The sequence below is a fragment of the Ailuropoda melanoleuca genome, chromosome 7 (genome assembly GCF_002007445.2).
Source record: "Ailuropoda melanoleuca isolate Jingjing chromosome 7, ASM200744v2, whole genome shotgun sequence".
NCBI lineage: Eukaryota > Metazoa > Chordata > Mammalia > Carnivora > Ursidae > Ailuropoda > Ailuropoda melanoleuca.
Window position 1 is genome coordinate 135,610,391 of NC_048224.1, and position 14,062 is coordinate 135,624,452.

At 42.8% G+C, this 14,062-nt stretch overlaps 1 long non-coding RNA gene across 1 annotated transcript in view; it reads left to right on the plus strand.

The window, feature by feature from the left end:
- The first annotated feature begins 4,532 nt into the window (after positions 1-4,532).
- The window catches only part of LOC117803131, a 47,295-nt gene continuing 37,765 nt past the window's right edge, over positions 4,533-14,062 (plus strand). Inside the window, exons 1-2 of the long non-coding RNA XR_004626810.1 lie at positions 4,533-4,592; positions 12,086-12,180. This is a non-coding gene — a long non-coding RNA (uncharacterized LOC117803131). The remainder of the gene's footprint in view (positions 4,593-12,085; positions 12,181-14,062) is intronic.

A 14,062-nucleotide genomic window follows, 5' to 3' on the forward strand; every position in this document is an offset into this window, starting at 1 on the left:
AAGAATTAAAGACTATTGGGGCGCCTGGGTGGCACAGCGGTTAAGCGTCTGCCTTCGGCTCAGGGCGTGATCCCATCGGTATGGGATCGAGCCCCACGTCAGGCTCCTCCGCTATGAGCCTGCTTCTTCCTCTCCCACTCCCCCTGCTTGTGTTCCCTCTCCTCGCTGGCTGTCTCTATCTCTGTCAAATAAATAAATAAAATCTTTAAAAAAAAAAAAAAAGAATTAAAGACTATTATTAACATTTTTTATTTATAGTTAAAGAACGATCCATTAAAACATGATTCTAAAAAAACAAAACAAAACAAAAATAACATGATTATATTACTCTCTTACTGTATAGCAAGGATTTTTTTTAAATGCTAAAGTGATTCCTTGTATTGATGGGGGAACATGAATTCCTATACACCACAAGTTTAAATTAGTGCAATTTTTCTGGATAGTAACTGGCACTACTATAGCTTTTCAAAAAACATAAACTAATCAAACCCAAATTTATACTTCTTAAAATTGTTACTTTAAAAATTGGAATACAATATAAATATCTAAAAATAGGGCATTGTAGGATTTTAATATATCTGTGCAAAGGAATAGAATGAAGTCATTATGAATACTGACATAGAAGTATGATTCTTACATGGAAAGATTAATATGTAATGAAAAAGTATGCAGATTGAAAATAGTATAGTTCACTTTTTGTTAATAAGTGTGTGTTTATTACATGAGATCAAAACAAAAAAATTAGACACGTTACTTGTTACAGTCAAAATATGTTATCAAGGACAAATGAGAATTACTAAAAATTAATTTTAAGAAGGTAAAGTAAAAAATATGAAAAGCAAACAGGAAATTAAAAAGATGAATGAAAATATGAAAACCACAAGTACGTAAAACATAAAAACATCAGTTGGCAACTGGAAACATTTGCTTTATTTTTTATCTACCCAAGTAATTGTGAATGTGCTCTTGTTGGAAATATTCAAATAATATGGATGAAAATGGGTCTCCTTGGTCTTTCTGTTTCCAGAGATCACAATTATTATATCCAGGGCACAAGCCTCCAGAATTTTTCTTATATTTATCAGATATATTTTTTCTTTAACTTTTTACCTTAACCATGTATCTTAGAGTTTTTGCCTGTCAGCATATATAGATTTAAGTCATTTTTTAAATGCTACATAGTATTTCAGAGGATATATTCGGGCTTATTACTGAGCTATTTTCCCTTTACTGGTTCTATCTATTCACCCAACAAAAATGCATCCTGGACTCTTCAGACAAAGCAGTGACAAAAAGGACAAGCCTCCTGACCTCAGAAGTCATTCTGTTCACAGAGTCCATGACCCGGCTAGAGTTGGAGAGGCCCAGAGTCCTTATCTAAGTCCATTATCTTTTTTTTTTTTAAGGTTTTATTTATTTATTTGAGAGAGAGAGAGCACAAGCAGGGGGAAAGGCAGGCGAGAGGGAGAAGCAGACTCCCCGCCGAGCAGGGAGCCCAACGCAGGACTCACCCAGGACCCTAAGATCATGACCTGAGCTGAAGGCAGATGCTTTAACCGACTGAGCCACCCAGGCGCCCCTAAGTCCATCAACTTAAAAAAAAAATACTGAAGTTTTTTTTTTCCCCCTCCAGTTTCTTGGAAACTCTACAATACCCCTTCTCACACCCATTCTGCCTTTTTAAAAAAGGCCCTTACATTTCCTGTCAGCAGCACCACTAAAACCAATGTCATGGGCTCATCTTTCTTTCTGGTATTGCTGAATGGGGTGTGTGTCTGCAGAGGGAGTGGAGGGTAGTGGGTAAGGGAGGAAGGCGTGAAATATCTGAGGAAGAGTGGTAGAATCAGCAGCTTTGGAAAGCTGACAGTCGCTTCACCCTTGGAAAGCCTGGCATATGGCAGAAAATACCACTTTAAGGATTCACCTGCGTGGCATCTGAGGGCCACAGCAAAACCAGATGCTATCAGAAATTTAAGTCTATGATTTTCTTATTTGTTGGATGAGTAGGGACTCCAGCTCGTTTTTAAATAACTGACTTTTCTTTCCATTGCTTAAGTTTGTTTAATAAAAGTTGGTTCCACCCTATAGTGACGGGATTAAAATGCAAAGTCATGCATGCTTAGAGTCAATTTATATCTGTGTGGAAAGTTATTATTATTTCTGCCTAAACAGACTGTATATCATGCTGGGCACTCCTACTGCCAAGAGTCTGAGATCATTTTATTTGAAATGTGGTTCTCCTTGGTTGGTCTCAGAAGCTCTGCAGTGCATGGGGCGGGGGTAGATATGCAAGTCAATGCTTTTGTGTGCGTTTATTGGTAAAAATGTAGAGGTTGGAATAAAAGCAAAACTGCATTCAGATGAGAGGGAATAGGTTTAATCATTACTGTTACCCAGACCCCTTTGTCATTTCCACACTTAGAACTTATTTTAGAGACTTTTAAGTACGGAGGAGTCAGCATAGGTAATTAACAATCCCGACCCACCTAACTCCAACAGAATGACAACAAAGTCATTCTAATGCAAAGGTATAAACAATAAATACAAAAACAGAAAGAATAGGAGAGGGGGCAATATCAGATGAGTGATCAGAGCATTTTTAGGAGTGGGAGAATGGAACCCAAATGGTAACTAGTTGAGTTAGGAGAGGGGCAGAATCTGGAATCTTAGTATTTCTAGAAGGGGACCTCAGAAGAAGCAAGCCCATGGAAGTGGCAGTTGGGGGAGCAGATGAGACAGGTCTGGGCTGAGAGGGGTGGGAGGGTTGACAGTAAGAACAGTCACTCTGCTGGTTTCTTCTCTTGTCACAGACTCTGCAGGAGGCACAGCCCAGCAGAGAGGAGGGGAGGGGGAAACAGGACAGATGCGGACAAATATCTTATGACAGAAATCCGAATAAATTAAGTTATATTCCAACCAAATGTAATTTGTCCATAACATAACTTACTTTGGATCAAGGAATTAGGTGTTTTCTTTTACTTTATGCATATGATTTGTGTTGTGTGTGGTGTGTGTGTGTTTTGTATGTGTGGCATGGTGTGTGGTGTATGTGAGTGTATGCGTTGTGCATGTTATATGTATTGTGTGTGTTGTGTCTGTTGTGTGTACTTAGGGTGTATGTTATGTTTCATGTTTGGTTGTGTTATATATGTCGTATGTGCTGTGGTGTGTTTGTGTGTGTGTATTGTGTGTGGGGTATGTGATATAAACGGTGTATATGTTGTGTATGAGTGTGTGTGTGTGTGTAGTATGTGGGGTGAGTGTTGTGTGTGGTGTGTCTGTTGTGTGTTTTGTGTGTGGTGTGTATGTTGTGTGTGGAGTGTATGTGTATTGTGTGTGGGGTGAGTGGTACAAATGGTGTGTGTGTTGTGTCTGTTGTGTGTGGTGTGTCTGTTGTGTGTGTGGTGTGTATAGTGTGTGTATGGCATCCGTTGTGTGTGGTGTGTATGTTGTGTGTATTGTGTGTGCTGTGTGTGTGGTGTATATAGTGTGTGTATTGCCTCTGTTGTGTGTGGTGTGTATGTTGCATCGGGGGCTGTGTTGCATCTAAACCTTGCCACCCTTACCTCTCACAGTATTTCTACAAGAGCATTCTTTTCATTTCTTCTCAGTTTTCCCAAACACAATATCCACAGTTCCATTCTTTCTTCTTCTAACTGCCCCGTCATTGCCGTCAGGCTCAGGCTGCCCTCCCGGCCACGTCTGCCTTGACCGTACCAGGGCCTTGCCCTCTGCACCTGTAGCCTGTACTTCCCTGCCATTCAGTGTGTGTGTCATTGGACGGTCGTTTTCTTTTAAGTTCATGTGTTTTCTGTTCAGCTAGAACTTGTGTCCTACCGTAAAAGTTTTATCTTCTCTCACTTCCATGTTGAAAGGAGAAGCCTATCTGTTTTACCTGATTTTATAACAGCATGGTTATAGAAGGGGGAAACAGTTACCTCTGTGTTTTACCAGGCCGAGGCTGACCCCAAGTCTAGGTATTCCAGTTTGACGTTCGTCCCAGCTCTAGTAGACTCAAAGTTTACCCCCGCATATTCATGTGCTGATCCAAGATTTAGCTTTACCGAGTTCATAGGCTTTCTTTTAGCAAAGAAGCCCTCGACAGATCAGGTTTTTTTCTTTAGCAGCTTTATTTTGAAATCATCTTAGATTTACCTAAGAGTTGCACAGATAGTACTATTTTTTTTTCTGTTTAGATAATACATAGATATATTTTTAAATTTAAGGTCACTAAATTTTTATTTAAGGAATTTTGCCTGTAATTCCTTCTACTGCCAACCATCTTAGTTCCACCAAAGTCAGAATCATAATCTTCAATTTTTGTTCAATTCATGGTTGTCACTCTCAGTCCACACTTCTTTCGGTTCAACTTTTTTTTTTTTTTAAGATTTTATTTTTATTTATTCGACAGAGATAGAGACAGCCAGCGAGAGAGGGAACACAAGCAGGGGGAGTGGGAGAGGAAGAAGCAGGCTCCCAGTGGAGGAGCCTGATGTGGGGCTCGATTCCAGAACGCCGGGATCACGCCCTGAGCCGAAGGCAGATGCTTAACCACTGTGCCACCCAGGCGCCCCTCGGTTGGACTTCTTTGAGTGAGTAAAGGAAACTACACGTATCTGAGGCATTCCCAACGATGTAGGTCTGCAGAAACAGCCCCGTCAGGCTAGACCTCAACAGTATATAAATATATTTATAACTAAAAATAGAAGCTATATATTGTTTTCCAACTCTTCTTTATTCTAAAATATATGTGGGTATTATTTGTGTCAATAAATACACACCTATATGATTATTCTTAATGGCTGCAGAGAAATTACAAGTGGGCTGTAATTGACTTAACAAATCTCTTATTGAAGTTGTTTAGGCATTGATGCTATTTATAATTTTTTACTATTTAAAAAAATGTAGCACAGCTAAGGTTGTTAAATATTGTATATTTCCCAGTGTATTTTCTTGGTGACGATTTCTAGAAGTTACTGACTTAAAGGGGAAGCATTTTAAAAGACTTCGGACGCTCTTGCCAGATTGCCCTGCAAAGCTTTTGTCTGCCCACCAGGTGCACTGAAAGTGTTTGTTTTGTTTGACTGCTAACCACATTGGGCATTATCTGCTTCATGTTTTCGAACTGGTTGCCAAACATTGTGTTTTCCCTTTTCCATTGATTTGTATGTTTTTGGTGACTAGTGAGAGTGAACACCTTTTTTTTTTTTTTTTTTTTTAATGTTCAGTAACTTAAGTATCAGATGAGTTAAGTGAAGTCTTCGCGTCTTGGTGAGTGACACAATGCTAGGTGTAGAAAGCATCCTAGAATGACCTTTAGGGCATTGGGGAGATTGGGCCTCTGATATTTGGGGTCTCAAGAAACAATAATAGAAAACTGCACAAGCAGACTTTGGGAACCATTACAAAATGAAGAGCCTCCGTCAGGCCAACCTGAGTCTCACCCTGGTTAACCCACGGACTCAGCCCTCCAGCCCTTCTGCACCTTAACCTGTCACAAGTTACAAGTGATCTGGGAAAATTATACACCAGGTGGGAGCGTTTCAGTGAATGCTCATGACCACAAGCCCCATGTGGGCACTCAACACTCCCTCGTGGTTCTGCTGCACTCTCCAAAATGTTTCCCACTTTCTCAACTCTTCTTGAAATTCTTATATCCCCTCGTCTCCACTTGCCTCTATTTTAGCCGCCAGCCTTGACTTCCAAGCAGTTAGATGGGCAACCCCTCATCTTTCCTTCCTTTTTTTCCCTTCCTTTCAAAGTCCCGCAACTGTCTGGCCCTACAACCTGTTGTAAGAGTGAGACATCAGTGCTGTTCTTCCAGGGCAAGCTCCTCCCCTTTCCATCTACACTGCCCGCCCACCCCCACCTGCTGGAGGCTTGTACTTCCGAAGCTAGTCTGTCTCTCTGCTATGCATCATCCATTGCTTCTGCTTTATGGGCTCATGCCCGTGGGCATCTGAGCAGGCTGTTTGGTTTCCCACCTGTAGCACCTGGGTGGCTCAGTTGGTTAAGCTGCCTTTGGCTCAGGTCATGATCCCAGGGGCCTGGGATCAAGTCTCTCGTAGGGCTCCCCGCTAAGCAGGGAGTCTGCTTCTCCCTCTTCCTCTGCCCACTGCCCCTCCCCCGCTCCTGTGCACGTGCTCTGTCTCTCCAATAAATAAAATCTTTAAAATCTCAAACAAATAAGTGCAATCTTTAAAAGGACTTATTATTGACCTGTCATACTCCTCTAGCTACAACACCATTTCTCTGCTGTCTCATAGCAAAACTTCCTGGAAAAGTCTACCTGTGCTCCTGTAGCTGTTCAGTTGAGTAGCAATACAAAATTGCTATTCACTTTTCACTTTTTAAAACATGAGATTTATTATGAAATAGAGCAGGCATGTGAGAGTACATAAAACAAATGTATTTGTTTATATATAAACATGTTATTTATATAAATATAAAACGGGTTTAGAAATCTGTGTCCGAATTAGAACATCGCCAGCGCCTTAGAAATCCCCTGTATGATGTTCCTGAATCACATATCCTTGCCCCCATGGAAATAACCATTTTCTGAATTTTGTGATAATCATCTCCTTCTTTATGGTTTTCCCAGCTTTGTATGTCTCCCTAAACTACATTATACATTTTCTGTTTGTCTAGTTTTCTTTTTTGTTTTTGTGGGGGGTTTTTTTGCTCAACATTATTGAATTTCTGTTGTGTTGATGTGGTAGCTGCATTATGTTCAAAGTATAGTATGGCGTTACATGAATATATTCAGACTATTTATCTTTCGTACAGTTGAAGGATATTTATGTTGTTTCCAGTTTCCCCCTCTTTTATTGCTAATACAAAACATGCTGCTATGACTATTATTGTATGTAACTTACTACAAGAGATTTTCTAGGAATTTAAATGGTGAGTAATAAGCTTGTCCATTCTCAGTCTAACTAGATATTGCCAATTTTTCTTGAAGGTAGTTCTACAAAGTCCATTGCCCAAAGCATTCCAGGAGTGTTTCCCCTGCTTCCTATTCTTGACAGCCTTAGTATCAGCAGACTTCATTTTCCAGCTGTTGGATGTGAAATGCTGGCTCATTAGGGCTCTAATTTGCATTTCCCATATTGCCAATAAGGTTAATCGCCTTTTCAAATGTTTATTGACCATTTGAGTCTGTTCTTTTGTAAAATTTCTCAATTACATTTTTTGGTTGTCTTTTCTTATTAAATAATCGGAGTCTTTTTATCTTGTAGTATCCATGATATTATATGTCTTGTATATACTTTCAGCCGCTTTATATCTTGTATTTTTACCTTCTTTGTGACATCTTTTTATGAACAAATGTCTTTAATTTTAATATAGTCCAATTTATCACTCTTGTATTTTATGATAAATGGTCTTTGTGTCTTTTTTTTTTTAATCCTTGCTTACCTCGAGGTCATAAATATCTTCCATATTTCTCTTCGTGTTCCACAATTTTGCCTTTTACAGCTAAGCTTTAATTTAACAATCGAATGCAGTGAGGCAGCTGGTCTGGCTGAAGCACAAAGATTGGAATTTTAGAAGCCCAATCACATTCCTACATTGTCAGAGTCTAAACTTAATCAATGGCTTCATCCTACAGCTAGAAAACAAGAGGACTCAGAAGAGTCCATCTTTTTCCAACGGCACCACTGCTGTTCCCCCATGTTGCCCGCTCTCCCATTCACTTACGTGCCACCATTTTGTTCTTCATTTCTTTCCTCTCAAACGTTCCATCTGGATCACTTTTCTCTGCCTTTAGGCTACCAGTGGCAGCTTCCCAGTCCTCAAAAATGTTTTCACTGTCTCCCTTGTTCTGAAAAGAAACTTCCACTGGCCTGCAATTTCAGGGTGAGGGTTATTTCTTGACGGTACCACTTTTCAGTCCTCTGGCCTCCATTGTTGCTGTTAAGGAATCATCTGAAATTCCAACTGCCACTTTGTTAAAGATAATCTGTCTTTTCTTCTTCTGGTCTCTCTTTTTAAAAATATGTTTTTCTCTTTGTCATTGATGTTCTTCAGTTTTTCTGTAATGTGTCCAGGTATGGTTTTCTTTTTATTTATGAGATTTGTATGTATTCAGTACTTGTGTGTGTATCTATGTATATACAGAGAGAGAGAGGGAGATGTCTTTATGGAAAGTTCTCAGTAACTATGTCTCCAAATATTCTTGTTCCTCACTCTTTCTCTCCCCATTACTTCTGGAGCTCCAATTAAATATATATTACTCATCTCAATGTACCTTCCACTTCTCTTTCATATTTTACAAGAAATGGGAGCAGGTGTTAATGGAGCAAAGTGGGCAGGTGTACGAGTGTTTCAGAGGGAAGAGTATGTGCTTACTTGAGCAGAGCCGAGAGGAAGCCTGCATGGCCGATGCTCACGGAGTGAAGGGACAGGTGTGAGATGAAGCAGAGACATGGCCAGGCAGGCTGTGGAGGGTCTGCAGCCAGAGAGCAGTGGGATCATTGCAGGGTTTCAAGTGATGGCAGCAAGATCAGGTCTGTGTATGGAGAAACTCACTCAGCTTTTGGAAGAGAGAATGGACTGGATGCAGGCCAGACAGGATGTCAGGAGACTAACTACAAGGCTGTTGCAGTGTCCCGCCAAGAAATGCCAGCTTGTCCTAAGATGCTGGGAGTGGGAGATGATGAGAACAAAGTCGAATGAGAGATATATAGGAGACAGAGAATGAGAACATAGCAGAAACAAACGTCATGCTATGACACAGAAAGAATATGAGAAGTCGTTACTTTCAGACCATATCCCCAGGGAATCTCAAATCAACTAAAAATTTATTTGCCTTAGGGAAGTTATTTATGAACCGAATTTTTCTTGTTCTCCTCACTCTTTAGCTGCCTGTTGCCCCTCTCTTCTCTCCTCGGACCTCCTTTACCCTTTTTTTCTAAGTCAGGCTCCCTTCAGCCTCACTTTCTGCTCATGACCATGCTTTCTGGTCCAGAGAAGAGCTAACAGCAGCCTGCAAGGAATTTCCACGTGCCCCATCACCATACCCGCCCGCTCCGTCATAGACCATCTTTCACCCGTTCCTCCGGACGCGCGGTCCGACCGCACCAGGGTCACACCGGCGACCCGCGCATCAGCTTCTATTCCCTTTGCCTGCTCACCTCTCCCCTTTCTCTCGGCGTCATCATTTTCCCACTCTATTAGATTCTCCCTATCAGTATAGAAATACGACGTAATTGTTTTCATTTAAAGAAGACCCTCTGAGCCCTTGTGCCTCCCCAGCCACGACCCCTCTTCTCTGCTTTCATTTGCAGTTGTACTTCACCAAAGAGTTGTCCATACCCACTGTCTGCAGTGTTTTACTTCCTCTTCTCTCTTGAAAACACACAGGAGGCTTGTGTTCCCGCCCCACCACTGGACCTACTGTCATTAAGGTCATAAGTGATAGTCCTGTTGCTAAAGCCACATGGCCAGTGACTGAATGGCCCAGGGGTATAAACCGCTGACCTTGCCTCGAGGTAGGGCAAACTGGGCGTGCAGGCTCCACTCCCGAGCCTCCCTGTGGCGCCAGACTGGAGGCCGTCTCCAGGAAACCACATTCTTGCTTTGCTTTCCTCTTGCTCTCTCCTGCTTCCTGTGCTCCCCTTCTCCCAAGATCACTGAGTAAACCTCTTGAACCGAGGTCCTCTCTCAGGCCCTGCTTCTAGCAACCCGACATAAGACAGTTCCTCTGTCCCATCACGGGATGTCCAGGGAAAACTTTCCACATCTGGGTCGAATATTAAATGCTCCTGCTATCGTAATTAACCTTGACCAAGATGTCAGTCTGTCGTGTGTCTGAAATTTTTAGAGTTAGTTAAGAAGTTCTGCCTGGGTCCTTCTGTCTCGCTGACCTAGTTTCACACAGATGAGGGTATCTTGCTATTAAAATTTTAACTAGCCTCCAGCACAGTTCCCAATAATTAACACAGATCTGGCACAGGGAAGGTATTCAATAAATATTTTGAATGAAAGAATTCTTTAACTCAACCCTCTGTTGGGCCTTACCCATTTGCCTCAGATTCTCTTTGTTTTAGTTCATACGTTCTGCTTCTTAGGATCTATAAGCTTGAATAGATGCTGACTTCTGCTTCCACGTTAGTGGGACACGAACTAAAAAGACAAAGCTTCTCCTCTTCTGAAAGGTCTGCTCCTTGGGAATGCAAAAAGCATTTAGTGCAGATGTCTTCTTACAAGGATCTCTTGTGGTTGGGAGGAGCCTTAATGGCCCTTTGTTCCAGCCACTTCTTGTTCTAATCTTTCCATCACGTGATGAGGCAGCACAGGCCTGGGCCCGATGCAGGCATGCAGTGAGATAATAAATATTATTCTAAGCCACTGAATTTTGAGCTAATGAGTTCCTCGGCAGATCCTAACAGTCTGCGATGAACTGGCGAGAGGCGTGCATCTGCTTCTAGGGAAGCATTTGGATTTAAGAGATGGAAGATCAGAATTCATTCTGAAAAGAAAGTTCAGGAACAGGAAAGGGCAGAGATCTAAGTGGACACTGATTAAAAACCAATGTTAGATTAAAAACTAGTTTTAGGAAAACCAGATCTCCAATATTGACCTGCCCCTCCAAAAAAATCAGCCCCTTGACAGCCCAGTGATCTTCACGCCCTGTACAATGAGATCCTGGGATTTCGCTTCCCTGGACAAGCACTGCGGTTTATTTTTAGAACCTAAATGTTTTCCTGAATAGATACTGTAATCTTTTGAAAATGCAGACTTCCAATACTCTTTTAAATGCCTTTTTCCCCCCTCAAATATGTGCTAACTTTTCACAACAGCTGTGCTTTTTCGTCTCTGCCAGCATCGGGATGCCCCATCTTTCCTGTTCATTGTATGAGGCCCTCCCTTCTCTGATGACTATAGGCAAAATCTTGCAGGGGCCCTCGAGTCTGTGGTCTGTTTCCCACAAGGGCATAAAATAAGAAGATGAGGGAAATACCCTTAATTGGAGTGGGCACGTTGATAACATGTCAAGACACGTTACAGATGGAGACTCTCGAAGTGAAAAAATGAGGAAGTATGTACTCTTGTACATGAGCTCAGCTTTATTATTTATAAGTGGAGGGACAAAACAATTGCTTTGTTATGATACGGATCCGGGGCGGTGACAGTATCACAGAGAACAAATCTCTTTGCAACCCATCGTGTTGTAGAGCATATATTCAGGCTTAATTCTGGATGAGATGTATAGAAATTCTGCAGGACACAGGCCTCTCTTCTCTTTGCAGCCTGCCCTGTATCAGGCAGGATATCTGGCGTCCCTGGCTCCTGCTGACTAAATGCCAGTAATTCCCCTTCAGTAATTGTAGCAATCAGAAATCCTCCCACAAATTTCTGAAACTGCCTTCTGAGTGCGGTACCCTCATGGGAAATCACTGCTCTATTCTTTAAAATTCATCATCAAGTCCTGAGGACTTTACTGTCAAAACAAATCCTGCCATTCCTAGTATATGATTAGTCCTTGAGCAGGACTCACCCTCAGCTCAGGAAAGGGGCATAATACATAGCCTGAGTCAATCAGTGCATTGTATCCGCTGGTGACAGTGGTTGGTTTGGGGTACGTGAGTCAATTGGAGCCAATGACACGTAATGGAATTTTAGCCTACCGTCTTGGGAAAGACATTCTGGTCTTCCCCGGGGAACTCGAATGGCAGAGACTGTAGGGTGTGGAGCTGCTATCGTCATTTTGCATCTTTTAGAGCCCGCAGTAAAAATCCACCCAGTGGGCCGCATAGTTGGCTCTGGATGACCTCTAGATGGCTCTTCCTGTGCTATAACTCCTGCTAGCTTTGAGAAGGAGGAAGCTGTATTTCTACTTCATGGTTGGGTTGGGGGGTGCCTAACAGCATGGTCTAGGAAGAACTTGTATATGCAATCTGTGGTCCTGGTGCTTTCTAGAATATTTTCTTGTACTGCTTCGATCCCTGAACCAGTTATGTGTCACCAAGGCTCCATCCTATACCCTTACGGGACGGGGGGAAAGGCAGGGTCAACGCGTAGGTGCACAAAACCACTTTCCCCGTCCTAATTATTTTGTTTATTGTCTGTCTTCCCCTACTAGCATCTAATTTTCATAAAGGACAAGAATTTTCACCTGTTTTGTTCACCACTGTATTCCCAGTGCCTAGGACAGTGCCGCAGAGAGATGAGGAAAAGGTAAGGCTTGGTTTCCTGGTTTTCTTTCTTTTTTTTTTTTTTAAGATTTTAAAAATTTATTTTAGAAAGAGAGAGTGTGTGTGCACAAGCAAGGGGGAGGGGCAGGAAAAGGGACAAGCAGATTTCGAGCTGAGCAGGAAGCCTGACTCGGGGCTCGATTGCACGACCCTGAGATCGTGACCTGAGCCAAAAATCAAGAGTCGGATGCTTAACCGACTGAGCCACCCAGGCGCCCTGATTTCCTGGTTCTCTGTATTTGCCACCTAAATGGTATTGATAGTCACTTTTTATTAACTTTTTATTGTAATATATTTCAAATATATATAAAGTAGAGGAAATGTAGATGAAACTCCTTGTGGCCATCACCCAACTTCACAATTATAGAAGCCAATCCAGTTTCCTGTTTTTCTGCCTCCACTCACCCTCTCTGCCCCTCTAACTAGATTCTATTAAATAAAATCCCAGAGCCTTGCACACACTCCTTTTAGCAACTTCTCTTATTTCTGGGATATTACCTCCTTGTTTATACCTTTTCTTTCTATCCACTCCTCCTTAGTCTCTGACCTCACGGGGAGCTCTGGAGGTGGATGGTTTTTGGGAGTTGTCTCACCTTGAGGTCAGGGGGGTGGGTCTTTATTATTCTTCTGCACTCCTGGACCAGTCATGGAGTCAGGGCTGCCCCCCTGCTGGAGGGCATGCATGCAGGCAGCGCTCTCTTGGGTTGATGGAGGGTGTCTCTTCATGCCTCACAGCACCCGTCCTAGTCCACTCCTCATGCTGTTGTATACCTTACCTTCACAGAGTGGTTCTGGGCACAGCTTCCCCAAGACTTGGCTTCATTTCTTTTCTTAGCAATTATAAGAGGAAGGTTGGTGGAATGCGTCTTAGTCCCTTCAGGCTGCTGTGGCAGAATCCCATAGACGGGGCCTTACAAACAACAGAAATCGACTTCTCACAGACCTGGAGGCTGGAAGTCCAGGCTCAAGCCTCCAGCAGATCCAGTGTCTGGTGAGAGCGTCCTGGTTCATCGAAGGCTGCCTTCTCACTGTGTCCTCATAGGCTGGGAAGGTCCAGGGAGCTCTGTGGGGTCTCTCTTCTAAGGCACTAACCCTATTCATGAGGGCTCCACCCTCATGACCTAAGAATCACCTCCCAAAGGCCTCACCTCCCAGTACCATTGCACTGAAGGTTGTGTTTCAGCATGAGAATTCTGGGGGACACAGACCTCAGTCTGTGGCAGGATCAAATATAGACACTGCAGCTGATCGGGGGCTACAGCTGATAGTCATCATCTCCTCCTCTGTTACCAATTCTGGAGAATCGGCACCTCTGTGGGGACAGGCAGCTTACTAGTGAAGTGACCTCCATTTCCGGGAGCATTATGTCCTTGCTCACAATGCCCTTCTTAGGCTTTGACTGCTGCATTTGTCCACTTACCTGTAGCACTGGTCATGAGAACACAAAGAGCCACCCAGTGGATTACCTGGGTATCAAATTTATTCTCTGTCCCCATGGTGTCAAAGCAGGGCACTGCCTGTTCATGATCAGGGTGGAGGCCCAGCGCCCCTGCCAGGACCATCTCTCCTTTTCTTGCCTGATCGACTTATGGCATGATGAGATTAAAGTGCCCCGGGCACTTCTATTCTTGAGCAGTCTACTTTTCCAGTACATGATTTCCTAAATAAATGACCGGAGAGCTCTTTGGCAAAGGACTATAGGACTCATTACTGTATTCACTTGGCTTTGGGACTCCTAAGGACCCGACCTCCCTTTCATTAGTGGGTTCTGGGTCAGAAAACTGGCTTAAGACTTCATGAAGATGGCGGAGGAGTAGGGGACCCCTTTTTCAGCCGGTCCCCTGAGTTGAGCTGGATAGGTACCA